Source organism: Acanthopagrus latus, chromosome 5 (assembly GCF_904848185.1).
Source record: "Acanthopagrus latus isolate v.2019 chromosome 5, fAcaLat1.1, whole genome shotgun sequence".
NCBI lineage: Eukaryota > Metazoa > Chordata > Actinopteri > Spariformes > Sparidae > Acanthopagrus > Acanthopagrus latus.
This window is the reverse complement of record NC_051043.1, coordinates 3011728-3020605: the sequence shown is the minus strand read 5'-3', so window position 1 is coordinate 3020605 and position 8878 is coordinate 3011728.

Genomic DNA, 8878 nt, shown 5'->3' with positions numbered 1-8878 from the left:
TGCACTTATTCTGCAAGAATGAACTTGGAAACATTTTCTTTTACTTATTTCAGAAAAGTTTTCATTTATATGGTGGACCTTTTTTTAAAATTCTTAATTTTTCTTTTAAGTCATTATGCTTGTTTCACAAACTTGAATTTCATGAGGCTGCAAAGCTCTGTGGAAGTTGTTGATAAGCAAATACAGGCAGTGTTAAAGAGCAGTATGACCCATTCTCATTCATAGGGTCCAATGGACACACAGCTCTTGACTGGCTCAATCTGAAGTCATTCACTGAGTTCAGTCATGGGCCTTTGGAGGACTTTTGCTGCTGAGATGGAATGAGAAACAAGAGCGCTGCTTTCTTTTGTCTCCTTTTTCTCGTTCCTCGTACCAGGGCCGGCTCTGTCCTGCATCTGCAAGGCGGATTAGGCCAACAAGACGGAGGTTGCATTATGTCCTGAGGGGGCTTTACTGTAAGGCTCGCCACCAGTTCTCTCTGCCTCTGTCTCTCCCTACTTAATGTACTGCTTCACTCAAAAGCGGCTAAATCTTTGTTAACAGGGAAACTATGAACTCACAGGGAGTTAATCAGAGTCAGTGCAAGGATGGCTATTTGCATGTGAATTGGCTGTGGCTGTATACCAAGCCTCCTTATGTCATTCATTCCTCAATGCCTCAGGCTTCTGTCCTTTGGGACATCACTCTGCCATAGGCGCGAGTTGGGGAGAAATATCTGTATGTTCTTATATACTGCAAGGAGATATCCTGATAATAAATCTAGAATAACCCAGAGAGATGGCTTAAGTTCCAGTCTGCACCAAGAAATTTCGATTTTTCACAGCTTTCCAATGTGCATTTTATGCAGCCAGGAGCTTGCGAATTAAGCGCGTTAATTGTGTTAATTTTGCAAAATCTAATTTCATAGGATTTATCATGTAAAGCTGTTCTGCTATTTTTTTCTTGCTGTTTGCCAGATGCTTGCTGTTCAGTGTTGCAGTAAGTGGTTTGAATCTCACATAAGAAGATTCAAATTTTTCAAATGTGATTTTCTTTTTTTATTAACTAAAATAAATAAAAAAAATCCAGTAGAAGCTGTGTTACCAAGTAATGTTCTTCCCTTTCTTCCCTAAAGCATTACTTCCTTCCGTCCTTCTTCTTTTTCTATATGGTTTGATTTGAAAAGGTTATTGAGCGGGGGAGGAGAGAGGATGTTAGAGGAGAGAGTAAATCTGATGGGGAAATGTAGACTTAGTAGGATTTATCCATTTGAGAAAAGACCTTTTCACTTGTTTTGTTGGTTTATCCCCTAAACCCCGTCTCACCCCCCTGCCTAAAAGCTTTTGACATCTTCATCTTGTTCACAGTGGGCAGGCTTTGTTTGCTCTGCTTGAAAAAGTGGATGGGGCTCGGCCCTCCCCTCTCTGTGGCACAAGTGTAGGACTTTGCCATGGCAAATGGGGGATTTCTCTTTCCTCCTGCCCCCTCCTTTTCCACATAACTACAATATGGTCATTGTCTGACAGTGAATAATGTGGCCACTCGGGCAGCATGGACTGCTCCTTGGGCTTTGACTGTGAACCAGCTCTTTTCTTCAGTGTGAAAGGACTCTAATCCATGTAAATATAAGACTCAGAGTACAGCTTGGCCACGGTGGGGAGAGTGAGAGGGAGGAATGGAGGGGAGGGTCAGCAATTTAACCTTTGACCCAACAAATAAGAGGCATGTAAGTTTTAGAATTGCTCTCCAAAGAGGGGCTCCTGGGGCAGAATGAGCTTCTTTTGTAATCCTTGCAGTCTGGGGCTGATTGACAGGGGCTGGGATGGGAGCGCGGTGCTACACAAAACCAGGAGAAAAACAGTACCTCAACTCTGCCCTGAGAAAGAAGACAAACGGACAATGTTAATTATTGATTATCTCCATCCAGGATACAGCTGTTGTCAGGGAAAACCTTGTAATCGTGTCAGTTTTTAATGCTTTTAAAATGGTTTTGGCAGAATTAAAAACTTCCACAGTCTTAGTCCCAGAATGACATCATTTTTAAAGGCTGTTTTTCTTCTGACTTCCTCAACCATTTTCACTTTATTCAACATGTACAACAGCACCTTGCAGCCTCCACAATATTACACCATGAAAAGCCTTCATGGCACAATTTTCTGATCAGAGTCTGTCTGAGGAGGGCCAGAATCAGCTGACCCCCCACTGAGAGATGACTTGCACCACCTCTTTGAACAGGCCTATTAGGTATTGTATATACAGAACAGTACAGCACTGTATGCTGAGCCTCAGACTGACAACACTGTGGCTAATATAATGATTACTGTCCATTTGAAACTCCAAACTTGGGCTCCATTTACGGCTTTTCTCCTGTCCTTAAAAAGACATCATTTCCATGCTTACCATTCCTACAAGAGCCCTGCAGAAACTGAATATTTGATGCTTATTCTGATACCGATTATAAAAAGAAGAAAAAAATCTGATATTGATATCGGCTAGCATACAGTATAAACATTTTTTGCAATGATCCCTTGAATGTATTCATCAAACAAATACATGTAACAGTGGCATTATGTCTGAATGTTTAACAGTAAACTTTATTGTCTAAAAATGACATCAGTGCACCTAAACAGTAAACTCACTGGGAGGTTTAATAATTCTTAATCATCCTCAGAAGTTCTACTGCATTATACAACAAATGTTCATATTGGGCAACATATATACTGACATCAATATATCTGTGATGTGCAAATATCAGCCCATAAGGTTGGCCAACCAATATATCGTCATACTTTAATTAATCTATGAAGAACAATAAAGAAATTGCACCCTAATCAGGATTTAAATTCACTGTTATGAATATCTTTTTTTAATATATGTTAGTTGTGTACATTAGGTTCTGTCATAAAGAAATATATGAGGGGTGCCCTGGAAGGCTTGAGTTAAGATATACATTAAGGCATATTACTGCAACAGTTAAGGACCTTTGTTAGTTGATGTATTTTTACTTCAGTGTATATATCTGACAACTGAACTTAACTTGCAGATTAAAATGCATCTATTATTGTGGTTTAAACCACAAAACACTATTTAAAGTTACAAACATTATCATGCTAGTAACATATAAATACATCAGAAATAACCTAATTGTACAATATCATAACATAAGCTACTTCTTTTAGACAACACAATTTAGGATGTGTTTATTTTTTACACTGTGGTGAACTGACACTTCTTCTGTCCCATGTGGTCATAATAGTTACCTGCCTAATAATCCCACTCACCCCTTTTCTTACAACTTCAATAGAACAAAATGATGCCTTTAAATGTGAATGTATGTATGTTAAAATGTGGTGTGGCTTCTCTTTTAAAGTACCATAAGGAGGTGGGGTACTGACATTTAACCCACATAGTTTCAGTTTTGAGTAAAGTGACTGAACACTTGTGAGTTGCGAATTCAGATATTCTTGCTGGTGTCTTTCCATCTCAGACCTGTCTGGTTTCATGTGGGCCCGAACCTTCTGTTCTTCATCTTTCACACCTTGAAGTCAAATACCGTCATAGCATTTCACCCCATATCTTGTCCGCATTTCCTCAAATGCTTAATTTAAAATAATTAAAAACACTCTTCGTGGTCAAAATAGCATTTCATATACATGCATTTTAAATCAAGTAAGCATCCTTTGTATCTCGTGTGTATCCATGTGTTGAATTTGGAATACCACACCTTTCTCTTGTCATTTTATACAGTTCCATGTGAGTTTGAGCATGTGCTGCCTCAGTGTAAGCAGTGACGCCTGGAATATGTTGCGCTGAAAAGTGGAGAATAAAGCGGCATTTGGACATTTAACTCAGACTGTCTGTGTTCTTCACTGCTGCCCTCCTACATTCAATGTGCTTTCCTCCTGCCATTACTGTGACTACCTGTAATTTTGGATGGGTCATTACAGTGGTATTCCTGTTGGCTTGTCCTTCACATCACTGTCTGCTGTGTATTTTTGGATCCTTTCAGTCAGTGGTGTTTTTCCACAGCACATCCCGGAGATCACCTGTCAGTCGAACAATGTGATTCCGTGACAGATTTTTTCCCTTCACTTGGCAGTGAAGTTTGAGTTTTTGAACTAACTAAATTTGTTCAGTTACATTTAAAATGCTTCCACCTTTCCTAACTTTCTTCTCTCACCTCCTTTTACTTGTGAACCAGAAGCTAAATTCAGTGCTGCCATCTTACCAGCCATTATATCATGGTAGGAAATGAATTAAGTAGCTAGGAAGTCTCCTTCTAGAAAGATTTGTCAGATGTTAGAGCATCCTAAACCAATACATGTAATCCAAAACACCCAGGAAGGTTTTATTTAAACTTTGCACAAGCTTTATCAAAGAGAAATAAAGACAGTTTTTCATATGATAAATATGTATATATGTACTTATCAAGGAAAAAGGTTGGGATTTTTACATAAATTAAGCAGTTCATATGAGGAGAAGAAAAGAATGTAAGTCACTGGCCATGCTGGATGGATGCTGCAATATCAGAATCACGTGTCCTAATTTCTTTTTCTCTCCTTCCTTTAATTTCACACCCTTCCCTTTTCACCTCTCCAAGTCACTGTGACAGGAAAGAGAAATGTTGGGCAAGGAATTGGCGACAAAACAAATCTGGATACAGGCTGAGTTATTACATTATAGAGCGCTTGTGCCTTGTGGCTTACTGGAAAGACACGTATACTCACAATCTCCTGTCACTAGTTTGAGTGAATGAAAGAGTGATCTCTCAGATTTTTAGGATTTCAATAAGTTTAGAGGCCCTAAGAAGTGAAACCACCCACTATATCACGAGAAATAGCTGAAAGAAAACCAGTATCTCCCACATATTCTATATTGAATTGTTCAGATAAACTCATGGATTTGGTGTTCAAACCCTCCAAACCCACTGCATCACAAACTGAAAAACAGGACTTTATTTATTTATTTATTTCTAATCTAAACAGGCATTTCATTCCTCTGTTTAGATAGCCAATAATACAAAGGTGTGAAGGTGTGAGGGGAGAGAGTTGGGAAGTGATGTAAAACAATGATCCATGGACTGGAGTCGAACCAGGAAATTTCATTTTGCATACATGCACAAATTAAATGCACCTTAATTTAAGACTTTTTTTTTCAGTTTTGGCACACTAGTGTTTCCAAAACCAAGAATTTCAAGCTCTAATCAGTTTCTTTTCTTCTCCATGTTTCTAGTGACCCACTGCCACAGAGAGTTTTAAATGTAATTCATGTAGATGAGAGTTAGTCTGATGGTTCCATTACATGATATGTGTACATGCTCCCTCCTCCCTGGCTCTACATGTATGACACTCACATCTGACAGGCTCAGTAGTGCTGTTGGAACTGCTCTGTGTTTACGCTCATGTGTGATTCCTTCTTGCGTTAAAAGTGTGTGTTTACATGCGGGCAGCAGCGATGGATGGTGCACGTACAGTGATTAGGTGATCTGCTTCCTCCCTTTCATGTGTTTTTAGTCTCCTCTGCTTTGTTCCCTTTCTTAATTACAGCCGAGCTCTCCTCAGAGAGCGTGTAACCCACTCCCCACTTCCACAGCAGCATCCCATTAAAGCCACGCACCCGATGCCTCCCCTCTACCTTTATGCGGAATACAATTAAAACAAGGGGAGAGATCAAAAAGATGCCAGGAGCCTGACGAGGGTGATGTTTTTCTGAAAAATGCAGATTTGTGTTATTGATGGCTGCCCTGTTTGGAAATCATTACGGGACAAGGAGTAATCAGTGGAGCTGCATCAGCATTTTAGTTGTCGACAAGCAGCAACACCACTCCATAACACACACACACACACACACACACACACACACACAAGGGCATAATGCTCTCCACAAAGTCTTTAAGTTAGCTGCTCACACTGTTAGTTTATTAGTTCCATGGTGGTTTGGGGGATTAGTGCACTGTAAACTTACTGTTGTTGGATTTACACAATTAAACAACAGCTTTAAAATAGCATGAGCCTGATATCAGGTCATAATTCTATCATTTTAAATATGGTTGGTCAGTGAAAGCTGACATAAGCCTGTATTCTATTTGTGCAGTCTCAAACAACGGTGTGATTACTGAAACAAAGAAGTATCAGAGACCTCAGTCATCACAAAATAGTGGCCACATGGTTCGACCCAGAGGGGGCTGAAAAAATCCTAACTGTAATTAAACATTGCAATTGGAGTTACCTTTTATGACACTAAGGCCATGTCCTTCGTATCTTTACAAAGAATAAGGACATTTTATCAAACTGAAAAGAGGTTCACTGTCTACAGCAAAAATAAATAAATAAATAAAAGAGAGATGGTATAAATGTCACACTCTGATTTCAGATTCAGAAAAAAAACTTGATGTGACTGACTTCAGTTAAGCAAATAAATAAATACGGTAAAGAAAAAATGATAACAATGTTTAAAATGATACACAGCAGTGTGGAGAGGCCTTCCAAACAGCCTTTAGACTTTCATGTGTGGAAATAAAACAAACAGAAAATGTTCTTAATTAGTCAATTAAATCTAAAAGAAAAAAAAAAAACACAAATAAACACAAAGAAATCTTTTAGAAATTGGTGTTTTTTATTGTCGGTGTCTTATCAAACTTTCTTTGGGGTGTCAGTGGGACTTATTCACCTCCTCAGTACCTCAGAAGTCCTAGTTATGGCCCTGATTTTAATATTTATCTATACTGTATTGTGATATTGTCATTTCAAACTAGGAGAATTTGACTTTTTTTGAATTTGTCTTTGTGGCAGCAATCTAAAAAAACAAAACAAATTAACATACCTCTTCACGTGAATTAATAAAGCCACATAAAAATCCAGTATTGCCATAAAATTGCCCACATTGGCTGGTAATACCAGAAATAATGAAGTGGAAAGTTACATGATATAAACATGTGACAGTGGACACAATTATACCATTTTACAGTTCATAACATGATATTGTACAAACCTAACATGAACCCTCCTGCAATAAAAAGGAGATCTGGACTTTTCTTAAATTGTTTCAACCAGCCCTCATAGAAAAAAGCTTCAAATTCAGCAGTAACAAAACATTGTTTATTCAGAATCATTTTCTCAAGAATAAGGCCATACAGTGGACCTTGCTTCAGATGTCATCATTAGTGTTTGTTTTATAACAATCAGCCACACTTCAGTGAAATATTCTTAAACTGATCCGGAATCAGTTCTTTCCATTTGAAATGTACATTTGAAATGTTCAACACAGAGCATGCAGAGGAAGGCAGTTTTAACCTTTTCGTTTGAGAGTTACTCAACTTGTTTCTACTGAAAATCCGTCGGTTGTATATATTTATTTATTTATTTATATGGTCTTATAGTGCTGGCATTCTGCAGACAGCAAAGGAAGAATTTCATTGTACAGAGAAACATGTTTCCATTGTGCGTGTGACAATAAACACTTTGAATCTTGAATGTGTGTGAGGATGCCTTTTTTTTGTGATACACTGTATACGGTGAGTTGGAACAAACAGACGGACGTATGTGGAAGCATAAATAACGCTCCCCTGACAACAGACGGTGACTGGTGTTGGTGATGATTTGCCTTTTGATTCTCTTTCTTGCATCTTTTTATCTCGCAGCACTGAAGATGTGAGTCTGCTGCCCCCGTGTTAGGAAAAAAAAAAAAAAAAAAAAACACAGAAAAGTGTGCATGTGCGTGCGTGCGTGCGTGCGAGAGGGGGGGGCAGGATGTGTTGGGTGAAGAGTAATTAATTCAGTTTTACCTTTTTAAATAAATGTTCCATAGATGAATTAAATATTGGACTATTTTAACCAGGCGCAGCTCTGCCTTAACACGCCTGATACTGTTTTTAATGATCATATTGTGAGTTTTCTCCTCCTCTGCTGTGGACACACGTTATACTGACAATATTCCAACATATAGCCCAGACCTCGGCCTGCATTAGCATAAATCATCTCCACATTCTGTGCAAAACGTGTTCCTCCAAAAAAAACTGAGAGGTGACTTTAATCAAATCAGAGAAACAAGCCAGTCGACTCCTCTGATACAAATGCATACAAACTGATATTTTTCCCCTGATCTCACACCGCCGTCTAATATCATATTTCATACACGCCCGCAGACATGCTCGCTGCCGATATGTTTAATGTATAAACTCGGCCTTATAGCAGAGAGAAAACGCAGATGATAAATATGCATGTATTCAATTAAGGGTATTACAGAGGAGCTGATTTGCATGAGGATTTAGGAGCTTAACATCATATTTGTGCTATAAAACTTCACAATAGCCTAAACGCTGTGGTGCGCGGGAGGGGCAGGACAGGTACTCTGAAAGAAGCGAGGAAAAGAAAAGGGATGAGAAATAACACGGCAACACAATGTTTCTCATTCTGACGCTGTTTCTGCGCATGAATCCGCCGCTCAGATATTCAGCTTGCACATGTACGAGGCCGGCTGAATGTCTGGGTGAACGTGGTTCATAATCATTTCACTAACTGCTCGAATTGACTTCAGCTTCTATCAACAAAGCCAGAGAGAGCAGTGATGTGATAACGTGTAATTTTCTCCCACACCGCTGCAACTGCCGTCTTTTGTGCAAGATCAAACCTCTCCTCCGGTCCTCAAACACGTCCTCTGATGACGAAGTCCACTTTCCCCTCCCAATTAAGAGCAGAGAGCTAATTAGGAAGAGCGGATCCGGGATCAGTTCAGCCTCACGCTGCAGCCCCCGCTGCTGAACCAAACTGCTGGCTCTGTCTGTGCTGATACACAAGACTAAAGCCGCTGGCTTACACATGACATCAAATGACAGAGTGGAGTTCAGGAGATGGAGCTCCCTGTGGGAAGTAAATGCATCAAAAATAAAATAGCATCAAGG